The sequence below is a fragment of the Danio aesculapii genome, unplaced genomic scaffold (assembly GCF_903798145.1).
Source record: "Danio aesculapii unplaced genomic scaffold, fDanAes4.1, whole genome shotgun sequence".
Classification (NCBI taxonomy): domain Eukaryota; kingdom Metazoa; phylum Chordata; class Actinopteri; order Cypriniformes; family Danionidae; genus Danio; species Danio aesculapii.
In genome coordinates, this window is record NW_026613669.1 from 45001 (window position 1) to 71214 (window position 26214).

General features: G+C 35.1%; 1 long non-coding RNA gene and 1 pseudogene across 1 annotated transcript; one reads left to right on the top strand and one right to left on the bottom strand.

The window, feature by feature from the left end:
- LOC130220167 (paired box protein Pax-2a-like) overlaps positions 1-5878 on the bottom strand; it is a 31032-nt pseudogene extending 25154 nt beyond the window's left edge.
- Positions 5879-16858: 10980 nt separating this feature from the next.
- Positions 16859-26013, top strand: LOC130220166 (uncharacterized). The gene is made up of 3 exons (XR_008836144.1): positions 16859-16976; positions 21180-21216; positions 25733-26013. It is a non-coding gene; the product is annotated as an uncharacterized LOC130220166 (long non-coding RNA).
- The last annotated feature ends 201 nt before the right edge of the window (positions 26014-26214 follow it).

Sequence of the window (26214 nt, forward strand, 5' to 3'; positions counted from 1 at the left end):
AATAAAACTATTATGTTTAGAAATTGTGTTGAAAAAAATTGCTCTCCATTAAACCGAAAACTGGGGAAAAAATAAACAGGGCGCTAATAATTCAGGGGGGGCTAATAATTCTGACTTCAACTGTATATATGTGTGCTTATATATATATATATATTTAGATTAATTTATATATATTTATATGTATAAAAATTTATAAAATTACAATTAAAACATTTTTCATGGTTGCGCTGTGATCTATAAATAGAGAAGTTTAATGTGATAATTGAAAAATCTAAATATTAAAATAAATATGCCAGATTTATTGTTAGTATAAAAAACTGTGTATACTACTTTTAGTGGTGGTTTCTGTAGAATTCTCACCAGAAAATAAGATTAGCAACACATTCTAATGTATGAAACAAACTATTTAAAGCAGTATTATTTTAAAGCAGTATTACCTGCTCTACCAAATGGTTTGACCATGTTTTTGACTGTTTAAATAATGACTGTAAAGTCATTTGAAGAATGACCGTTTTAAATATGGTTTACACACACAGCATTGTTGGTTTACAAAATAATCAAACAACCATCCTGTTGCACTACTACACTTGATTTTGGTTTTATTATAAAAATTCAACATAAAACACATTACATGAGAATCTGAAATATTTTATGGCAGACCTCAATAAATAAAGATGATTTTGTATTAAATTTTTTTTTTATTTTGAATATATTTTTTGAAATAAACTGGTCTTACACTTCATATTTTGTGATTTTTTCATAGTATATGTATTCATTCCGGTACTTTTACCATAAACCGACATATATTAACCCATTTGGTAGAGGCTGATATTTTCTAAATTATGGGATGTGCTGAAAAAAATGCATTGAGTGTGTTAACTAGCGACATTAGGAGTCCAAATTTTTTTCTTGGTGGGGCAGTTAAAGGGTTATTATATATTATTATAATTTTATTGTTTTTAAAACCCCACCAAAAACAGTGATTTAACCCTGCAACTTGCGTTAGCCAAACAATTCAATAGCTACTGTAGGATCCATGTTCTCGCTATCGAATGAGCTATTTAGAAGGTGTGAATTAATGACTTGCCAGGGTGCTGAGAAATTCCTGTAGAAACATTAAAATATGAATCAATGCTATTGAAAGGACGCTTAGGATTCAGGCGATAGAAGGGCTCAGAACTGGTTGTGTGCCAGTGACTTCATGCTGTGAGGAGGACACAGAGAACACCCCAGACAGTGTGTAATCTTCAATAATTCATGCAGAGAAAATGTGCTTAAAGCTGGGACATCTTCTAATGTCAACAGAGCAGAGGTCAACCTCTTAAGCACTCTGTGCATGAGGGTCCTGCCTCTGAAGTCTGCTTACTGCTGAGGGAATACTTTCAGACACCTGTTTGAAATGGCACAAGGCTTGTCTGACTATACCACCACAGCCAGTGTCAAATCTTATTCTGCTGCAATAACAGGAAGTGTTCAAATATTGTATCTACAAATTGTTTGTACTTGAGCACTTCCGCAAGTCTCAACGTTAAAGGATGGATTTCTGGCGCAAGTACAGTCAAATTCACTTAAAGCACAGCCCTCACAGAAGTTACTGTAGCAATTGCTATTTTATTAAACAATACAGACAGTTTTTGAAATGATTTACTCGGGTTTAATCTGATATGTGTTCCATGAGCGGAGAAAAGACAACTTATTTAAAAAAAATTAATAAATAAATATATATATATATATAATATGTATGTTATTATTTACCCATAAACAGATGTCCTAACAATGCCCTTCTCTAAGATGACAACTTAAACATCATCAGAAACAAAGGTTTACTGGCTCTTCTTTCATGTCATTAATGCAGATTAAAATTTACCAACATACATGTGTTGAGACCTGTTCAAATTGCCCTTTTTAAGCAGCCCATAGTGCATGAAATGAATTTTTTTCAGCCTCTCTCTCCTCAGTTTTTTTTTTTTCCGAGGAAATGTCTTGTGCGGTCGGCCCATGATCTCTCTTCAGCTCAATTAAAATGTAATGCTGCTGGCCAGCTCTATGGAACAGTGCCTCCTAACCAAAGTTCATTACTCCTGCTTGCAGGTAGGCCTTTTTCACCTTGTTCTTCCACTCTAGCACCCCTCCCACCACCCGACTCCATCTCACTTGGGATAGTCTAAGCTGGCCTTTGTATTTATATAAGAATAAGAATGAGAATGGTAACTAATTGTCAAGACTTTATTTTCAGTTGACTGATTTAATGTAAGTAGGCATATAAGTAGGGACTGCATATGATTTCCCTTGCATTACTTATGATAACAATAAGGACTACAGAAATTACTAGTGCTTAGTAAGTTTAAACAGCTCACTAAAATTGCTATTGAGAAGCCTCGTTGTGCTCACTGCATATTTTGCACTATTATTTATTAATAACAGTTTATTATAATAAGTTAAAACTTATAAATTAATAAGTTTGTTATTAATAGTTATATCATTAACAATTTCTATGTATTATAATTTTTATTTGTAGAAGTATTGGCAAACGTACTATTTTATTATTATTATTATTATATTATATAATAATATAATAATAATATTGTTACAAAATTACAAAATTTTATTATTTTTCTATGAATAAATCAAATTGATAAATAGTACAACTATTTTTATCAACACATAAATAAACTCCCGTTTTTCTCCTTTTGCGTACTATATTTCTTTAGGACTACTGTGATGAGATTCCGTAAGGCTACATGGCAGTGAGGTCTGGTCGCGTATTTCCCAGTGCCATTGGGTCTGGTTACAGAGTATTGATTGGTTTTCATCGAGACAGATGTGATTTTCGCGACCTCAACTATAGATCCTCTGCAGGCTGTGGACAGATTGGGGATTGAATTGCACATTTGAGACCACCCCCGAGAGCAAGAATTTAAAAACGCAAAAAAAAAAAAAAAAAAAACATCACCCATAAAATACACACCGTAATTTAGAAAGGATAAGTAGTTTTTTTTTATAAGGGCTTCTAAATGATTTCAGATTTACTGGTATACTTTAGCCGTCAATGTTTTGATTCGTTGTTTTAATAACAGAAACTGTTTAGGGTTAGTATTGAATGGATTTTAAAAATAGTTCTGTTCCATCACTGACATGGTTTTTTCTAATTCATTTAAAATTTCAAAAACCAAAACGCAGTTTTACCTGTTTATAGATGAAACACTTGGTACTGTGTCGTTGTCACAAACGCCTTCGGCCAAGAGTCGGTCTCTGATCTCCCAGGCGAACATTGTTGGATTTTGCCGCTTGTATTCTGCGATTTTTTCCACAACTTTGGGCGTCGCCACTTTTGGTTTGGACCCCCCAATTACTCCAGGTTTAATACTGCCGGTTCATAATATCTGAGACAAAGATAAACGATAATTCGTTATTTTAAAATATTTTGCCAAGCCATGAAAGCTATAATGGCGGGTTTTGTGTTAGCTTGTGGCATTGGGCATATTTATAAATTTTGGAATACGGGACATAAATAATAACACAATCTATACATTTAATCACAATTGTATTTCAAAATCTGAAACATTTTTTCCCAATCCTACTGACGGAAATGTGTGTCATTTCTATTTTACCACGTACATTTAATAGGTTTAGCGTCTTGAAACATTAACATTTCTTGGCTGCGATCTGAAAAATTGCAATCATCCATTTATCAACGGTTTCCTCAGCGGCTGATGTGTGTCCCATGCACCCCACGATTAATACATGCCACCAACACATATCTCATAATTCTAAGGAACATTTAAAGTGCAGAATACCTTATAAGAGCCTTTTGATAGCTGAAAAATATTTCAAAAAATCAAAATCTTACAACAGTTCCTAGAAAAATATCCTTCCTCCTTCACAATGAATAAGGTCAGTAATTTAAATTAGACCTTTTTTGTTACTAAATTACCAAAAAGAAAGAAAGAATGAAAAACTACGACACATAACAGCACAACCATGCTTAAGATGTATTACATTAAACCATAATATTTTATTATTGTATATTAACGGAAATAATTGTAATATATGTGCCTTTTCTTACCTTCCGAGAATTTTGCTGAACAGCCATGGCTGACCAGTAGTTGTCTTGAAATGTCACAAGGTCTGACTCCTTGGTGCGCGAGCTCCACGATTCTTGCCTGACCACGTCAGGTAGGGGTCTGCCATTCACAACACCCTCTAGCTGGTTCACACCGCCGTGCCTATATGGGATACAACAACACAGACACAAAAAGCATAACATTACATACATATAGAAGATATGCTGTGCCGTTAACATGGCTATCACACAGAAGCGTTAATTTTCCTCATTCTCTCCCTCACTCTCTCTTTCTTATTCCCTTTTAACACTATCCGCATGGAGCGCGCACGCACCAAACACACACTACCTGTGTGTGCACGTGTGGACCGAGGATAAACAATAAGATATTAGGCTCAATGTCTGTATTAATTAGAAACAAAATAGAAAATGAACCCGTAAAAAGTCTTGACCTCCTTGTTTCTCTTCTGTTAGTTTTTGTTCGCATGTTAATTAATTATCGAAATCTTAATGGTTTGTTGATAATGTTTGTTTTATTTATTACTTTTTAGCGCGTTGACAAACAGTTTTTAATTTGTAGTTAAAGTAATGGCTTTAGTAGTCTATATAGACACTTTTGTCATTATAATAGTGCATGATAAGTACACATAAATAGGCATTGTTATATTTTCAGTTGTTAAAGTTATGGTAATAATAATAATAATAATAATAATAATAATAATAATAATAATAATAATAATAATATGCTGTCATTATTTTGTCCATAACCTTCTTTTTTTAAGCGCGCTCATGATAGTAAACATGGTAAAACAGCATGTGCTATCTAGCCATAAGAGCCGCTGCAGTTAGGTAGTATTTTCCTCTACTATTCCATTGCAGCCAAACCACTGTCGCATAGATTATGTTTCAACCTGTTTAATTTTCCTTGCACAATTATTGTAAATAATTAAAAAGAGCTTGATAACTCATATTACAACATGGAGTAGGCTACTGCAAATAATTAAGAATTAATTATTAAATTAGACCATGCCTTCAGTCATCTTGTTACAATGCCGTGCTTTTTAACAATATCGCCTAAATAACTGCTTTTAAATTCTTATTGCTATTATTATTATGCCTAACAGAATTCCCCTTTCTCTCTGATTTTCAAATTGTTTGCACATTATTTTCACGTAAATTTTGCGCATTACATTTTAAAGCAGTGCTTTGTAATATAGGTTATTTTAATATTTTACATTTCATCTGGAAGCATCGGGTCTTACATGTAATGCTTTTTGGCAATTTCCGATTTTTTTATTGTATATTTTTTGTAGCTAAATCTATTTTTACCCATGTAGGCAGGTTAGTAATTTATCCAAACATGATACTATAAAAATACGACTTATGTTGTAGCCTAAAAAATGCGCGCGAATCACTGATGTTTTACATAAAATTGAGAATAGTACATTTTAAATTAATATTACGCTGTGTATAATAATAGACTTTCTCAACGAACTTTTTGTCATAACGGCAAATTACTGTTAAATGTAACAAGCGGACATATATGTATCTTAAGCTGAGTACTTCCGTATTTACTGTATTATGTAAATAAATTAATAAAACAATCATTAGTAAATTTCTGTAGGAGCTTTGAAAATAAAAATAACGCGCACAGGTTAGCCTATAGTTTTACAAGCCAGCTCAACCGCAAAGCTGACAATTTAGGCTATCTTTTATTCATGCTAAATAAATACAGATTTGTTAAGAGGAAAAAACTGTTATTTTACTCACGGTGCATCGCCGAGAAGAGGGGTCTGCTTTGCAGTGAATATCCATGGGATAGCAAAGGAAGGAAAGATAATCGACTGAGGTCGCCGTCTCGCCTTGATTATGTAGCTTTAATTGAAATAATAAAGATCGCTATCCTTTCAAAGCGCGGTGCTTCCGATGCCAGTGTACAGAAGAAGTTGTTCAGCGCGCGACGAACTTTATCTCGTGCTGATCAGTCCCATTCAACGAAGACACGAGGCTGGTCAGGTGCAGATCATGTCCTGCACTGGTCTCTTAAAAATCTTTCACGCAGGAACGTTTAGCGTAATCAATCGTTGAGTTAATTATTTGTTAGCTACATATTTAAGGGACTGCAAGCATTAGTGGTTGCGTCTCCTCCAGTGTCCTCTGGTGAAACTGCAGTTGTAAATTCCTCGATATGGAGAAGCGTTTCTGGTCTGAACAGTCTGAGGGGTACAGTCAGATTCGTGCGGGAATGACAGGAAAAAACATGGACACGGCGAGTGTCTCTCGGTCCCCCTCTCTTCAAGAATGGGATGTGCCTGTTAGAAGCTTTGGGCTGAGACTGAAACCCCTCTTCTCAGTGTGTCTGTTTCTAAAAGCTGCAGTCCACCGCCCCCCTCCTTCCCAGATCCCCCCTCGCATAGAGATGGATGACATGTCAGACAAAGGCAATAGATTCCAACACTTTGTGATTCGCCAACGCAAAAAGCTGGAGCACCAAATGAGGAGGTCTCTTAATCGACACTTCGGAAGGGGAGGGATGCAAACCGGGAAATGAGGAGAGATGGGTTAAAAAAATCGAGGAAATTAAAAGACAAGTGGAAAGGAAGCGGGTACCACCCAGCGGCCAGCCATCGTGGTATTTCTAACTGTATGTTGTCAAACTACATGAATGAATCATGTTTTGAATCATAAACGTAGAAACTAATGCATTATGTCGTTAATTGTAGTAGCCTACAACGTTGTCAAATCTAGGCTTGTTAAATATGCAAGAAATGGTTTAGTCTTCTTATTATTATTTGTTTTTATTCTGTCTGTTTTTTCGTTTATAGGTATTGGTGTCGGATGCTTTTACGTTTTACGTTTTATGTTTTCCCTCTGAATACAGGTTGTAATTAATTCTAATGCGTTAAATGGTTATATTAAACTGTCAGTCTATTAGCCTTCGTCATTTTTTTTCTGAAAGGTTATGTGCTGTTTAAGAAATACAAAAATGTAATAATAACCTTCTACAGAGTGTAATTAAACGCACGTATAAATAAGCTTAATATATATTTATAGTCTAACCTCAATTTCTGTCTAAGATTTGATGAGAATTTGACAACTATCTGACAATTGAGACTTCATTGCATTTATCGGCGCTTTTGATACAACAGTGCTACTTAGTTTGCTGGCCTGTCGGATGTTATTGTGAAAAGATGCCTTAAACGTTCAGTTTAGGCTGCTGTATTTTAGGTATTTCTGTAGATGGCGCTGCTTAGTTTGCTTTATTGACTGTGGGAGATTCTTGAAGTTAGTTTTATGGATATCCAGCAAAATGCTTGATTGTGATGACGAGATTAACTTAATGTGTGTTCGCAATGTGCAATTTTTGTTGTTTTTTTCTTTTCTTACTTTTTAACATTTTTTTTTACTAAGCACATATGTAGGTTTTAAGAAAAACATTGCGAACTGAGATCGATGGTTTTTGGTTTTGTCAGTTTGTTTATGCTATGCCTAGTTGATTAGTGACTCTATATTCTTCACTTCGCATTTTAGATCTATCTATCTATCTATCTATCTACTATCTATCTATCTATCTATCTATCTATCTATCTATCTATCTATCTATCTATCTATCTATCTATCTATCTATCTATCTATCTATCTATCTATCTATCTATAGTCTATTATACATCACATTATATTAATATATAATAAATTATCATTTATAAATATTATTTATTTTTATTATTTTATTTTAAAAAGTATTTCAAGAAAAATAATCTTTAAGCTTTTAAATCCTGTTAATCATGTTTGTATTTTAATCACTTCTATAAAAGTTTAAAAATTCCAATCTTAATTTCCTTCCTTGTCAAATATATTTAAACAGTTAACAGTAATATTTAAACAGTTAATAATGAATTACAATGTCATGCACTGCTTCGTAAGTATTATGCACTGCAATTATTATTCTGATTTTGTTTTTAGTAAACTAAAGCCGAAGTTGAATTAAAGCTTAATTTAAAAAAAATGTTTGATTTAAACAAACAAACAAAAAAGGACTTGACTAAGTAGTCTCTTACACATTTATAAAGTGTTCGCACTGTGACCCTTGTAGGTTCGGCGAAAAGAACAGGAGGCTATGTTATGTTATGCCTTCCGGCTAAATTTGGGGACGATTCTTCTTTTTGTTAGTATTTTTGGAGGGAGCTTCTGGTACAATATGTAACACCATGGGCTGTAATTTCACACTCGACTACACATTTCCCCTAAAGCTGCTTTTATTTCCCCGCAAGACCCCAGCTTTTTGCCTGCACTCCCCTTTACTATATTAGTTACTTCCTCTGTTAATGATAGCAAAACTAATTGCAACTGATCACAGTGGCCATTGAATACTAAAAACCGGGTACTTAGGCTTTGTTTTTGCTGCATTTCAGATTATAGTTCATGTGCAATTGAGCGTTTTTATTTAATTTAATGCGTGATTTTAGCGTTTTGACATATGAAAAATACGCAGGCGTGTCATTTTAAATAAAAGGTCTTGTGATTTGTTTCTAACTCTTTTCACACTTTGTATTTTTTTCCTTAGATCAAGCTTTTGTGAACAGGAGGTTTTACTCTTAAGAGAACGTTTGGGAGAGAGTGATCGAACGTGTCAAACAGAGAGAGATAGACCAAGAGAGAAGAGGAGAGAGAGAGAGAGAGAGGAGAAGGAGAGAGAGGAGAGAGAGATGCTCGATTGCATGAAGGTGCAGTTGTAATTGTGCATCTGACAGCCTTTGCTATACGTCACATAAGTTTGTTAGTCAACACGAACATCCAGTGTGAATGCAGAAAATCACTTCTATTCCACTTTCCAATATTTCTATTTCCACTTTTAAAAAGCCCATATGTTTTAGCTCATTTACTGTAATATTGTCAACGTCATCAATCGATACTTTCCACTTCACTAGACCTGATGTCCACGCTGGTGTGCTATAGCTGAATACAAGTATATCAGTGGCTTTTACAGCTGGAATAACCTATAATGGAATTTTAAGAAGTCTGATACGCTTACTGCGATTTTCAGTAGCCGGATAGTATTAAAACAGCGTATTTGGTGGAGTTTTTAAGAGTTACTCAGTCATAACAAAGACACAAAATAATTATATACCGAAAATTCGTTTTTCCTCTTTCTCCAGTGTTGCCAGCGTTTTTCTTCTTAGGGAAATAAGTTAAAAGTCGAAAGTTTAAGCAATCTCTGGTCAAGTTCAGATGATTACCAGATATTGCTAGATTTAGGCTAAAATGATAATAATAATAATAATAATAATAATAATAATAATAATAATAATAATAATAATAATAATAATAATAATTTTGTTGAGTTGCCCACAATATGGCCTAAATTAAAAAAATCAAGCAACTTATTCATATTTCCGATAATAATTACATAGTATATTGAGTAATAAAGCACAGTACTTCAAGCAACAAAATTATATTCAGATAGTTGACCGCTGTAAAAACAATAAAATGGCATTCACTACTCCACAGTCATGATATCAGCTGCGTTTTAGATTAGCCATTCATGATGTCTATAGAGTGAACAGATGGACCATCAATTGAGTTCTGTCCACAGCATCAGAGATTGATTTTGTACTTGCTTTTAATTTTACCGTAATTAATTAGATTATTACAAGTGTTATATTGATCTTCACATTTACACCCAAAAGAGAAAGGTGAATTAGCATATGATCTATGTTTTCAATTAACCGAGCAGTACTATAAACAACAACAACAACTACAACAACAACAACAGCAGCAGCAGTGTGCTAATATTAATAACAACAACAATGCTATAGGATTAGTACTAATAAAAACAACAATAAAGTTATGAATATAATCATGGAATTTAATACTGCTAATAAAACTGTACTGTTGCAAAGTTGATTAAATTACTATTTTAATTATGCGTTGGGAAATCCCGAAATAATACTTATTACAGTGAGCACTTATTCTGTCAACACGCGGGCCCAGCTAATAACACCGCATAATAACATAATCCCACAGTTGCCACTTTAAATGTACAGATTGTCAAGGCAAATGTCAGACTTTTCACCACGCAAATTACAACCGTAAGAGCAGAGCGCGCTTGCAACATTATAGGGCGGTCAATAAGGTTAGTCGCTGGTCAAGTAGTTTACGTTTGTAAAGAACACCTACTGTATGTTCTTACCTGAGCTGACGGCGACTCACCCCTACCGCTAGAAAATAAACACACACTGTTTGGCGAGACGAAAAGAGAGCCCTGCGCTTACCTGATCGACCAGAGCTGTGAGCCATGGCTTTTCCCTGTCTAATGGTCCGTTTCGTCGATGCAGCCCACTAGATCTGTCCGGCCTCCTGCGTTCCCTCCTCGGCTGGGCGTCCTGCCTCTCCCCGCTGCTTTTCACAACCTTTGACCGATCATCCAAAACTAAACGGTTTAGACGACAACAAAAAGGAGAGCAACCTCTGCTCCACTGAGCTAGATTGATAAAGGAGGGAAAATAGCAATCAAAGCAAATAAAGCGTTGCAGGTGTTATATAAAAAGAAAGAATAAAACTTGTCTGCTGGAAGTTAAAGAGGGGACTTTGAGTATGGAGAATGCTAAGAGCCGCACGCAGGCGTTTACGGTTATAGGAGACTCAAAAGGTAGGACTTGTACCGATGATGAATATTCATGATCTTTATCAAAATGCTTATGTGTGCACTTATAAACGGATAGTGTAATAATCATGAACTTGTGTATGAAGTTTCCTCAGAAGTTCGCGTAAAGGCTGCATGAATGGTTGTGATAACTGATTCGTGCTGCTCATTGGCTGAACTTTAAGGTGAACCTGTTCTCGGTAGGAGGGTCTGCCGAAATAAATGAGCAAATGCTGCATTTGAATTTATGTTAATGCATTTTGAGGCAAGATTAATTTCATGCTGCTATATTAGGCAGGTTTGAAATTGTGAGCGCACTGTTTATGGGTTATATTATAATTTTGATTAGAATAAGAGTTTATCATTTTCCTTACTTAAAAAATATAACATTCTTGAACAAATCTTAAGATGTTTTTCTTACTGTAAAGTACATTATGTTTGTAAATTATGTAAAGTAAACAACCTTTTTTTTACTTTTAAGAATTATTTGTGCGATGCACCTAAATGTTCCATGAATTAAATATTCTGATGGAACAATCGAAGCCCGTGTAAAATAAGTTATATATAACATTAATAATTTCTTTACTAATTTTTTCTACCATATTCATAGTTTTGTGTTATAATTGCCAGATTAATGGAACTAATGCTTTATAAATTTTTTACTGCACAATTGCCCAAAATTAATGAATAAGTCACATCTGTGTTCCGTAAAGCTTTGAAACAAGTTAAGAGACTACAGCAACCTCACAGCACAATAATTCTACCCGCCTTACCAGCCGGCAGAAAAAAAAGGAAAGGCCAAAGTTTTCAGTTGAGCAGTCAAAGGTGTGCTCCCCCTGTCACGGAACAAAGCCTATACTTATTGTTGGGGGAGATAGTTGGTTGTAGTTTAAACCAATGTAAATGTTTGCACTAGAATCACAGTGGATTTCTTGGATTTTGTTGGAATATTGTATTTTAGTTAGTATTATAATTAAGAATCCGTTTTAATAGACCAGAGCTTATATCAATGGCAGTTTATAGTACAAAAAAAAAAAAAAATCTAGGGCAACCCAGCACGAATAACTGTAAAGTTTAAATAACATTCGACGCTGAGGGATTAGATTATAAAAAGAATCTTGAGAATGTCAAGTGTTGAGGTGAACGAATCCACAACTGGTCCTTCTGTTCTGAATAGCTGCTTAGAAACATTGTAATAGTTACACGTCTCTGTCACTAGTAATTAACATTCAGGACAATTAAATTAGTCTGATGTAGAGCATTGCACATGTAACAAGGCGTCCACCCATGTTTTAATGAAATCGATTTCTCCAGTTCTCTCTGGCTTCAGTAACCACAATTCTGACGTTTTAGATCCCTAAACTCTGACAACAGCAGATTCCCACAAAATGTTTGTTAACTAGGCGAAGTCGGGGCCATAATAATTTAATGTACAGTTTTATGGCTTTACCACGCTCTGTCGTACTTTTAGATATTGTAATACGACGTATTTGCAAGTTACTTGTCTGTTAATGTTCCAGTTAGTAGACTTTATCATCCCTTTCCACTCTTCTCTTGGCGATCGTTCGCGCTGTTAAGCTCTGGTGGAAGTTTCCACTCATCCGCTCCACTTATATGTGCATTTGTGATGGGTCTATACATGCATCTGCATCGAGCATTTGAACCATATTGCTCACAACATAATTCCGTGTCATTCTGCTGCTTTAATGTACTGAAGCCTGAGTGGCCGCGCGACTGTTCTCCTCGCATAGTTGGCGTTTTGCAATAAAGCACATCTATGGTTTTTATGTCGAATCAAATGAATACGTGTTTTATTCGTTGTCAGAATGTCAGTGCATAGCTAATCTACAGAAATGAATGTATGCAAAAAGTACAGATATTATTATAAAGTTTTCTCGTAGAAACAATTATACAAATATTTTTAAAAAACCGATTTGTTTTATTTATGGATTATAAGGGATACTTTGTTTTCTTTTTTTCAAGTAACATATTAATGATTTTAAAAATCAGATTTTTGGCCTTATTATATATTATATAGTGTTATCTTTTTTTAAGTCAAACGGTTGGATAAAAGTTACAAAAGAAATCAAATGTTTTTTGATTTGTTTTGTTGAGATTTTTAATTTTAAATTTTTAGATTAGATTTTGTTTGGTTGTTTTATGTGTGGGTGTATTATGAAATTTCTAAGTAATTAATTATTAATGTTTCTTAAGCATTAAAATAGTATATTATAAGTTCGATTATATATATATATATATATATATATATATATATATATATATATATATATATATATATATATATATATATGTATGTGTGTGTGTGTGTGTGTGTGTGTGTGTATTTATGTATGTATTATATGAATATATATATACATTATATAATTATATAACAATTATTTGTGACACACACACACATACACACACACACACCTATATACATATATATATATATATATATATATATATATATATATATATATATATACATATATATCAAGTTCATATATTATAATATATATATATATATATATATATATCTATATATATATATATATATATATATATATATATTATATATTCTAATTAATTAATTTACTACATTTATAATTCATTTACAAACAAATATGTATTTTAATATTTTCAATATTATGAGTTTCCAATTGCCGTTTTTGTGTGTGTGTTTGTGTGTGTGTGTGTGTTATGTTGGACCCTGAGGCAGCCCGAGGGTGCTCTCAAGCCAGCTGCCACTGTTTAAAGCAGACAGGAAACAGCTTCCACTAACACGACTGCAATAGGAAAGCAGCGACCTCCTCAATGCACCCCAGTGGCATGATTCTAATATCCCCCCTCTCACTCTCACAAACCCACATGCAGGACGGTGGTTAAATGCTTTAATATCTACCCTGTTTTGTCTTTCATGTTTTTCCAGTACATCCTGCATGTGATGTATCAGAGATCATTCATAGGACCTTGAGCCTGCTTCGGCTTCAGGAGCATTTGATAGCGTGTGCCTGGAGTGCGGCAGAGAGGGACTGGATTTCCCTGGGCTGTAGAGATGCTTTGTTTCACTGTAAATGTGTGCGTGTCTGTGTGCGCGCATATCTATTATCCTTCTGAGAAATACAGAGGCGCTCGGCTCCCACACTGGCCTCTGATCATCGCCTGTAAATGCAGGCTGTCACCCTTCAGTGGTGTAATGATCACAGAAACAGTGACCTTGATCTATGGCAAGCCATAACGGAAGAAGAGAAAGCGTCTCCCACTCTCTGCACTCAGATATAACAGTGAACACACGGCCATACAGGGGAAACCAGAGTGAGGGTTCAGAACAGGGCCATTTATTGGCAATAAAGGTTGTTGGAGTGTCTGTAATGGATGTGAGATCTCTCCTGTTATCATCCATTTGGATAGGCCATCGACTGAAGACCACGCCATTCCAGATTGAAAACTCAGGGAGTGGCTGATTATGGTTTTATCGCATAGTCCATACACTGGTCAAACACTGCACACTGTTTCTCAGAGCAGAGGCAGTGCTGGATTAATGGGCAGCTCTTCTGTTCTCTGCAGCCCCCTCGGACAGTACACACCTTTCCTTCCCTTCAGCAAGGCTTTGAATATGTCCCAGTTCCTGCCACGTTAGCTTTAAATAAGTTTCACCCCCCTTCCAGTAATAGTAGAAGGGCGCAGTGGGTTCGCGCACCCTATGAGTTTCTGCACTCATCATTATCATCCCTCTCTTTTTGAATCCAGAAACGATGAACAATATTGTATCATAGACAGCTTCTTGTGATGCCTGAGGAAACTTTTTGGAAATTATATGTGCACCTCATACTATTTGAGAAATCCTTAGTTTTTTTATATATAAAGATTACTCCAGTGACTTTCCAAGCTTGTAAACCAAAAGGCAAATGATCTGTCTGATGATACTTTGAAGTTATCAGCTTATTTGTCATTAATAGTTGTGTTTGAGGGACATGTTCATTTAGGTTTTATTTATAAGCTACTGAAAATGTGTCTAAAATTTTAGACGAGAATAGTGATTTATAGCATGTATTGCAGAGAATGATAAAATTCATTTATTCATTTCCTTTTGCTTAGACCCTTTATTAATCAGGGGTCGCCATAGCGGAATGAATAGCCATCTTATCCAGCATATGTTTTACCACAGTGGTGTCACTTACAGAATGATAAAATTGTGATATAAAATATTCCGCTGCAGACATTACTGGGAAAAAAGTATACATGCATATTTTACAATGTGCGCACACACACCCAACCACACTCATATAGTTTACATAAATACTATTACTATATACTTTATATACACGCACCTCTGAATGTTTTAAAAAAATGGATATTGTTTGCCTTAGTGCCTTAAGATTTGTCACTGTGAATTTTTATAAATTGACAGAATGGACCTCATTACAGTTAAGGAGAAAACAACATTAGTTTATATTTTAAAGCGTAAGTTGGTAATTACCACAGTATATATCCAATTTTGTTGGAGTTACTATTCAAATACTTACAGTACCAGATCAGCAGATATACTCTTACTTAGATTTTTTTCACACAGAGTTAGGTCGATCTGCATTCCCTAAGTATGCTCCATACTGTATGTATGGAATGAGCTTCAACATATACTACATATGAAATCCATACCATCTATTGCTATTTTAAAAAATAGAGGACTGTCGATGTAGAACAGTGCACTTGTTTAGCAATTAATTAGGGTTTGTTAATTTTGTATGTGTCTTTGTGTTGTGGACATTAATATTTTTAAACTTTTTTAACTCTGTCCTGTGCTTCCTGTTTTCACCAGGACTCCTGGTAAAGAGATATTGTATCTCAATGGGACATTCCTGGTTAAATAATTAATAAATGAAGTAAATATTATACACACATATTTCTTTTTCAATATACAAGGCTGAAATCATGGATTTTTATATCTCATGGAATATTTTAGATATATCTTAAACACATACTTGTCAGTGGCAAAGCCAGATAATCAATAAATAATTTTGTGCTCTCTTGTTTTTTATCCTGAGCTATATATATATCCATAGTAAGATAGATTTGTCACAGAAAGAAGTTGCATGAGTTTGTCACAACTGATGGTTAATCATAACTGATTTTTAATTTTTGTGTGAACTGTTCCTATTTAAAAACAAAGTTTGAACAAAATGGCAGAATAAATATCATACAAAGTGACCTGGCATACTGTTAAAGGGCACAAAAACAGTAGTAAAAAAACAAAACAATAATAATGCAGGAAGAAGTTCTCCCTGCGGAAGTCTGGACGCTTTTGTGAAATCTGGTCCCCACAACAGCGAGCCCCATCAACTCATCTCCCCTTGCCAGCTTTTCATATTTAAAGCCAGTACGGGTTTAATTACCAAATGATGACAGTGTCATATGGTGCCATGATGGCACAGGATATGTGCGAGACACTGACTGACAGTGGGAAGCTGGAAAGCAAACGGGGGAGAAAAAAAAATAGCTGAGACAGTAAAACATCTGTAATTTGCAATTCACTGGTGTTCAGTGGTTGCTCATGGATTAAAGATTAAAAAACTATTGTCTAGCAGATGGAAGAGAGAGAGAGAGGGAGAAAGAGAGGGAAACATGGAGGGAGGGGGGAACTTCTAAGCAGCCCATTTACATTTGTATATAAGCAGCACTGTTAGGATATCACATGGAAAAAATAAGCTGTCTCCATCACACACCCAAGGCAATGCCTCCATTAGCCCCATCTCCAGATGCAGATGCTTCTGTTTTCAGATCGATTTGTGGTGACAGCATGTTGCCCTCTGTAACAGCTTGGCATAGTTTGGTAGAAGTGCAGAGATGATCTTTTAGCTATTCTCTGTGCTCAACGCAGCCGTATACAGTACCTACACTTCCTTTATAATGCCGCCTAGAGTAAAACGCTTTTCTCTGTTGTTGATTGAAGAGACAAGCTACACCTGATCTTTTTTGTAATTGTTAATTAATTAGTTGTTTTGTTTGTCTTGCTGTGCCTTAATTAGTTAGCACTGCCCAGTTGATGAGAACGAGAGACCGTATACCTGATGCCACAGCAAATAATTATTAGAATAAGCTAATGCTCTCGCTGTGAAGTTGACCCTACTTTGATATGCTCCTAGGTTCCTTTGATGTATTCGGGTCCAGCCTATTGGAGCATGGCAGACCACCTGAGAGTGTTTTCTGGACTCTGGGAGGTCACCTGACACCGCTGCTCCGGAGAAGGTGCACAGCACTGGATTTCACGTGAGTTAAAGGACCTCTTCAATAAAACATCACCAGCTTTCAATGGGGCACGCTTGAGCTGCTTGTGTAATTGACTTTTTGACTTTTTCCGGATTTGCATGGACTCTCCAAAAGTAGCTCACCTGGCAAGTATCGCCTCGCTCCGAAAATACAGTAGTGCTGTTGTTATATTACTAATAATAAGCACTTTTCCACTGGGCCATACAGCTACTCATACCATCCCTTTTTCATGAACTTTCTCTTAAGGTCTGTTTACAGCAAGAAAAATAACTAGAACCAGGGTGGGACATGGTTTAGGAACCCAAAGCACATTCCAGGAATGTAGTGAAAAATAGTTTTGTGAGTTTAACTAAAGGAAATTTAGTGTTTTACCTCTTTACAAGTTATCTGTAAGATAGTATAAGTTTAGTAAATAATTAATCTACCTGGTGTTGTTTAAAAGTTGTGTTTTTGGACATGTCAATTTATTTGCAGCAAATGTGGACATTGGTCACCAATGTTGGTCCCACTTTACATTAAGGTTCCAGTAGTTTATGTATTTGCATGAACTAAAAATGAACAATATGTATTAATTATTGGTCAGCATTTAATAATGGATTATTTAAAATCCAAAGTTGTGCTTGTTAACATTAGTTAATGCACTGTGAGTAAACAACGAGCAACCTTTCAAACATTAACTAACGTTAACAAATATGGATAAATACTGTAATAAATGTATTGTTCATCGTTTGTTCATGTCAGTAAATATATTAAAAAGATAGTTTATTCAAAAATTTCCCATTAATTTACTCACCCAGGTCATCTAAAGAAGTAGATGACTTTTTTCTTCAGTAGAACATAATTTTTTTGTAGCTGAATCTGTGGTCCTTAGTGATTCATAAAATGGCAGTGAATGGTGATACATTTTTTAGATTAAAAATAAACACATACCAACAGTCCAAATCAATAGCTATGGCTCCTGATGACAAACCGAGGGCTTGTAAAGTGATTGGTTCATGTAAGAAATTGAACATTATTTACAATATTATTAGCTTACCCATTAAAGCGCAAGGGTAGCTTTGGCAGGAGGTCAGGTGATACAGTTTGTTTGCTACTGTTGATATTGGTGATTGCATTATTAGCCTCTCATGCTTTCATCATTAAAAAGCAACAGGACTACAGTCGGACAATATTCCCTGAGAATTGTTTGACCAGACTGTGGATTAAGATAATAAAATAATAATATATCAAGAAAAGATCTATTCAAGAAAAATCAGCGGAGGTGAATGAAACCAGAAGTGTCGAGCCAAAAAGATTCCAATGGCTTGACAGCTCATACATGAAGAATAAGGTCAATATGCTCCTAAAATTTGGAACTGTCTTCCAAATGATGTGAGAGAGTGCCCTACAATTCATATTTAAAAAAGTACATTAAGACATACAGTTGAAGTTACAATTATTAGCCCCCCTGAATTATTAGCCCCCCTGTATATTTTCCCCCAATTTCTGTTTAACTAAGAAAATCATTTTCAGCACATTTCTAAACCAAATAGTAATAATAATTCATTTCTAATAACTGATTTATTTTATCTTTGCCATGATGACAGTAAATAATATTTGACTAGATGTTTTTCAAGACACTTCTCTACAGCTTAAGTGACATTTAAAGGCTTAACTAGGTTAATTAGGTTAACTAGGCAGATTAGGGTAATTAGGCAAGTTATTGGATAACAGTGGTTTGTTCTGTAGACTATTGAAAATGTATAGCTTAAAAGGGGCTAATAATTTTGACCTTAAAATGGTTCATAAAAAATGTAAAACTGCTTTCATTCTAGCAGAAATAATTCATTTTGATTGAATCTACTTATATTTATGTGTCTATTTTATTTTCTGTATTTGCTTATACTTGTTCATTATCATCATCATCATCATCATCATCATCATCATCATCATAAAATCATTCAAAGCTTTTATTATGTTTGATGATGTGTTTATTTCTTTATGGTTGTGAAACACTTTGAGTTGAATTTTTTTGTAGAAAAAGGCCTATGCTAATAATAATAATAATAATAATAATAATAATAATAATAATAATAATAATAATAATAATAATAATAATAATAATAATAATAATAATAATAATAATTAGGTCACACTTTATTTTGATGGTCCGTTTGTAAAATTTAAGTTACATTGCATCTACATGCCAACTTAATTCTCATTAGATTATAAGTAGACTTGATGGGTTGAGGTTGGGATTAGGTATTAGTGTAAATTGACATGTACTTGCCTAAGTTTCTTATAGTCAGTTAATGTCTGTTGAAGGAGCATGTATTAACAGATATTAAGCAGACAGTCTACTAATACTCAAATGGACTCTCGAAATAAAGTATTACCAAATAATTATTATTATTAAAAAGTTAAGTAAAATAATGTAGTTTTGGAATCTAATATAAAGCAATCTCTCACCTTATTGATTTAACTTGATTTTTATTGTCGGTTACTGTGTCAGATTATGCAATTGTCTAGATAAAATCTTGAGGTGTCATGGGTAAAAGATATTCTAGACTACACGTTGCTTCACAATCAATCATCACATGACGTCTACGACACGCGTTCCGTCATCAAGAAGATGCATTCATTACAAATGTCTCTGTAATTGTCTATTGAGTGTTTCCCACAGATGGCAGTTCCCCCACCCATATACATTATGTGCATATGTGTGTGTGTTTTTTCTCAACAAAAACAGTAGATAAAGTAGATATCCCCACAATATCCTACGGCAAGCAAATTGTGGCAAATTTAGGGAAAAAAAATCATGTAATCTGAACGAGTCTGTGCATGACTATAATGAGAACTATATTAGCTTCCACACAATTGCACGATTACAGTCTACTTATTCTATGTGTGCAGTGCGGTTTTGTCAATCGCTCCTTTATATGTTCGTCCTCTTTAAATTCTGATTATTTTCTAAAGTTTTTATCATTTATCTACTGGAAATAAGTGCTCTGAAATGCATGGCTCTTGACAATACATTAAAATCAGGTGAAATTAAATGATTGGTCATTGCAAGAAACATTATTCGCGTAATGCTGAGATCATTCATGACACGATCTTTTTGGAGCTTTTTGAAAAGGTTTTCAGTTTTAAAGAACTATTCCTTTAAATTAAATATTCTCTTATCATTTACTCATCCTCCACTTGTTCCAAACTTGCTTGAGTTTCTTTCCTAAGTTGAACACAAAGGAAGTAATACTGAAAAAATTTGGAAAAAACATTTTGTAAAAAAATGTTGATTCCCTTGAATGTGATTAAATGATGAGGAATTTGTCATTTTTAGGTGAACTATACCTTTAAGGCAGGGGTGCTCAACCCTGTTCCTGGAGATAATAATAATAATAATAATAATAATAATAATAATAATAATTCCTTACATTTATATACCGCTTTTCTGGACTCTCAAAGCGCTTTTCACATTGGGGTGAATCTCCTCATCCACCACCAGTCGTGCAGCATCCACCTAGATGACGTGACGGCAGCCATATTGCGCCACACTGCACACCACACACCAGAGGAGACAGAGTGATGAAGCCAATTATGATATGTGGATGGTTAGGAGGCCATGATGGACAGAGGCCAGTAGGTAAATTTGGCCAGGATGCCGGGTTAAACCCCTACACTTTTTCGAATGTCATCCTGGGATTTTTTAATAACCACTGAGAGTCAGGACCTCGGTTTAACGTCCTTTTCAAAAGATGGTGCTCCCCATCAATATACTGGGGTGTTAGGACCCACACAGATCGCAGGTTAAGCACCCTCTGCTGGTCTCACTAACAACACTTCCAGCAACAACTTAGCTTTCCCATGTGGTCTCCCATGCAGGTACAGACCAGACGCAGTCCTGCTTAGCTTCAGTGGGTGACAATGTGAGAGTTGTAGAGAGCTAGCTGCTGGCTAAGATCTAGCTTCCTGCAGATTTTAGCTCTAACCCTGATCAAACACGCCTGCCTGTAATTATCAAGTACTGTTCATGTCCTAATTAATTAGTTCAGGTGTGTTTGATCAGGGTTGGAGCTGAAATCTGCAGAAAGGTAGATCTCCAGGAACAGGGTTGAGCACCCCTGCTTTAAAGTATGCCACTAAAAATGCTTGTTGGAGTTGATGAAAAACACACATATGGAGAAATAAATCATTTATCAAATTATCTTCTTTTATGTTTCACAGATGAAAGAATGTCCTGCTGGTTTGGAATGACACATGGGTGAGTAAATGATAAGAGAAGGTTGATCTCTTTAATATATTGTAAACACTTTTAAGGCCTCTCAGACAAAATATAAGATTGTAGAATACCATCTATAGAAGCAGGATGTTCTTTAACCATGTTGGTGAAATTCAATATGGCCAAACCATTTTAGCCATCTTTGGAGTGAAGAGACGAATCATTTCTGTTCTGAATGGATGATTCAGTGCCAGAGGTGAATCATACAGGGGTTTGTCTGTATTTGTGCCTTTGATCCCCCTCTGATAGTCCCTACACCGCACAACATCTGTCACGCCGCGTGCCACAATCGCTCACGTAGAGCTTTAGGTGATGCTGCTGTATGGTTATTCCTGCCACACCGTCCACATGGGCATCCCCAACGCCAGCGCTCATTAGCAGGCAGGTGGCGTTAGAGCTTTCGACTGGGGCCGAGACGAGGAATAGAACCTGGCAAACCGGGTTGTACGTCCGCATTGGGTAATCCCCGCCAGATTGCCAGGATATCAGAAGTGACATCACAAAGCCAACAAAAATTAGCATCCCTAATGGTCTGCCAGGCCAAACATTATTCTTCATGATGAGAAGCAGTCATGCCTGCCCAGGGCTTCTGATGATTTGGCCAAAAGCAGTGGAGGCCCCTAAGCTCTCCGCTCCAGCCAAAAAAACCAACAGGCTCTATATTCTTCAACCTATAAAGATCAGTTCAACTCAAAGCAAAGATCCTAAGAAAATCCATGGTTGATTCCTATTATTCTGCTGATGCTTTCTGGTTCTAGAAGGTCCTTGGATGTTAGTGTTCTTTAACCTAAATGGAAAAGCACACACTGTGGTGTTGCTGTTAGGCAGAAACCTTTTAATTCCAAAACCACTACTATTCAGGGCATGGGGAAAAATCTTGCAATTTTAATATAATATGTATTTGGCTTTTTACATGATCAGCCACTTGTATATGTCGTCATATTATTTACCAAATCTAACCATCTAACCAAAATGAAGCTCAATTGATTAAACCGTATCAGCTTGATTTGAATGCGTTTAATGTACCATAGGATGTTGTAATGAATGAAAATTGTGTTGTAGGCATAATTTACAGTTTGAACCCAAAAATGACCAGTTTGCCAGATTAAGAAGACCCTCAGTCCGAGATTCAATTAAAAAGAAAGTTTACAGAAAATAGTTTGCATTTTCATCAGCAGAAGCCAGCTTCAACACTCACAAATGAGTTTGTAGGCCGCTATGCTTACAATCTCAAAAAATGAACAATTATACTATTATATAACGTCTTTAACTGCATCATACATATAGGTGATTGGTTAAAACACAGATAGACTAAGAAAATTTCCATGTATGTACGTGTGTACAACTCTGAACAATATCTTAACATCTAAAGCATAAAAATGTTCAGAGCTGACCACAGACATGTGAAACGGTCCACAAAGGAATACAACACACACACACTTAAAGTACATTCTGTTTCTTACTCAAGGCTGAGTGTGCTCTCAGCCATCTTTATCAAAACCGGTATAATCTACATCCAAACTGCAGCTTAAAGGAATTAACTTTAAAAGATTTAACACAAAAAATGCCAAACATCACTTTAGACATAATTAACACATACAGTAGCAAATAACAATATGAACAGTTGTTTCCAATTCTTCAAGAGTCCAGGTCCACTCAAGAGGTCTCCTGAGAAAACAAGTCATTTGGCATACAGAAAAGGCAATGACACACATATTATTACAACTTTACTCTGAAGTGGGATGCACACTAAGGTTCATCATATAGTATAGGCCCTTAAACATTTAACTTTATTAATTATCATAAAGACATAAGAATTTGTACATGTTACTCAATCCTGGAGCAGACATCCACCAGAAGACTCACGCCATCCGTGTCAATAATAATAATAAAAAAAAGGTCAGAATAACCAACACAATCTCACTGCAATTCGTAACTTTTTGATATAGTGGCTAATTCGTATGAATTAGTATGATCTAATTCTTACAATTTAGTATATTTGCTCATCCCCCAATGACGGTTGGGTTTAGGGGTGGCGTTAGGTGCCACTGCCTCCTTTTTAAAATCGTACAATTTCATACGACTGAACTCTACTAAACTGACAAAATATAAAATACTTAAGTTTTCTCAGTGAGATCAGGTTGGAATAACAAGCATTTTTCATTTTGTCTTTTTGAGATTAACCAATAATAGCATGGATGCACATCCCAACACTGTTTGCAAACATGATGTAATGAAGGAGAGAAGATGGCATTTTTGCTGATGGAATTATACAATAGAGGAAAGGATTTGTTTGGCTATAATATGGAAACAATATTTGCTAAACAAACAATATTTTATGTAAATAAACCTTTGCTCAAGCTTGCTTACACTTGTTTCTGCACTGTAAAAATACTGGTTGCCTTATTTTTATGCTCAATAAAAATAACATTGCGAGTCATTTGAACTTACATTATAGTAAAGTGATATAAAATAGCTTGCTTATAAATTTAAGTTAGAACATGATTAACTTAGTTTGATAAGTTACTATTTACTAAAAACATACTCTATGTTGTCATGACTAACTGATCCTCTAATTTTTTACAATGTGGTTTCTCCTTTTCATTGATATCAAATGTGTCATTAAAGTTGACCAGAAAATATTGATAAAAAAGCAATTAAAGTTTGATGATTTTTTTCATTCATGATGTGACAATTATTTAGCAGTAAAAATGAAAAATGCATAGTCTGAACCAGGCATGACGATGCTCTCAAATAAATCCTTTCCCTTGCATTGCAAATAACAAAAGCAAATTCACAGTTTTTATAGTGAAAACGATAATGATATAGTTTTTTTAAATGTGAATTTTGAAACCGGTGGTTTGCAATTTGCAAAGTTGCATTTTGAGGCTTCCAAAATGGCTTTTGTTGTGTAATTCAAATATAAAATTGTTAACTTGAATCTTTACCAATAAATTATATACATTAGATACACATTAGATCATATAAATTAGATACATTAATTTAAAAAAATGCAATGCAAGTTTTATCAAAAAACATACAATGCAAATCATTATATAAATAATACTGAAAACTCTCACTGACATTTGATGGGTAAATACTACTCAGGTTTTCAGTTTTTCTTTCAGAAGTTGAAAAAAGATATTGATTTCATAAATTCAGATGGGCTTTTAGCTTTTACCTGTTGTTGAGCTGTAGATTTGAAATGACCATTTTTAAACCAGCTAGCATAAATGTGCTTTCTAATAACACCAAACAATGAAAAAAAAATTGATTTAATTCTTTTTCTTTTCGGCTTAGTCCCTTTATTAATCAGAAATGACCACCTAACTTATCCAGTATATGTTTTACACAGCAGACGCCCTTTAAGCTGCCTCCCAGTACTGGGAAACACCCATACACTCCCATTCACACATATACTCTACGGACAATTTTAGCATACCCAATTCACCTATAGAACATCTTTGGACTTGTGGGGGAAATCGAAGCACCCGGAAGGAAACCCCCACGAACACGGGGAGAACATGCAAACTGCACACAGAAATGACCCAGCCAAGGCTCGAACCAGTGACCTTCTTGCCCGTATGTAAAAAATCACTTAAAAAAATGCTTGTTGGCCAATTTAGGGTATAACAGGACACAGATAAGAACATGAAATGTCAAAATTAGTGGTAATTAGACATTATAGAAACAAAATATACTAAAATCTGAAAATTGACCATATTAAATTATTCTTATCTTGGCTTAGTGCTTATGGAAGTATTGTGTTTTGTGCAAATGTCCCAACAAGCTCTTTTTTTAACATTTAATTGGCTAAATATTTGCTTAATCCGGAGAAAAAGTGACCAATAACAAAGATACGTGGAAAAAAAGAAGAAATATGGAGATACAAGTTTTCTACTTGACAGCAATGATATTTAAATGAGACTCTTACCTGGCACTTGATAACCAGTGAAAAAACACCTTGCCTCGATTTAGAAGCTAAAACCAAGAAAGATCAATGAGTGGCGAGGGGGAGAGTGGCAGATTTAATTAATTACTGCGTATTAGAATGTTTGTTTACAAAAGTGAACAGTTACAAGGGGCCTGATGGTAATTAATTTAAAACGTACTTCCCCCTGTCCCTGCCTCGCGTCGGCACTAGACATGGTTGTTTCATGGCAGGTAAGTCTACGTCTCATTGGATTTCCATCAATTGCTCAAAGGTGTGTTTGAAAACAAAGATGCATGGTGCGCAAATTAGCCTGAATGTTAACATGATTGCATATTAAGAAATCTAATTAGTATTCGAGGGAATCAAAAGGGAAGCACGGCATGATGTTGTGATAATGCTTATCTGAAAGGAAAGTTTCTCTATATTCCATGTTTTCTTTTTCACTCTCTATATAGTGTTTAAGTGCGTCCTTAACGTTTTGGAATGGATCTCTGAATTCTTTCACTGAAGATGACTTTTTTTCCCCAATAGTGTCACAGTGGTTGCATGTGTGTTTATTTTCAGGAGGTCTCTCGAGGTCCCCGTCCAGGACAATGATGTATTTAAGTCCCCTAAGAGGTCAGATGGACTCTGTCCAGAACATCACCTGCAATCAATAGTGTTGGTAAACCAGGCTCAACTGAGTGGCCATGAAGACTCCCCTTATAAACACGCTCACAGAGAGGCCGGCATGGCCCATTGCTTTGCTAAAACCGCAACCAGCATCCTCCTGACACACACACATAACACATGCCACCACTCTGAAAACAAGTGTTGATGACAGAGAGAAGAAAAATAACAGCAACTCAGCGGTAAGTGGAGAGCCTCCAGGTGATGAAATCCTCTCTAAAATGACACAAAATTGAGGCAAATTGACAGCCTTGTGAATGTGTTTATAAATGCTGGTGGGTGGCGCTGCTGTGGAGTGCTATGTGGCTGAAAGAGTTTATTTTTATTTTGTTTTAATTAGGAGTCAACATTTGTTTCAATAATATGAATGACAGTAA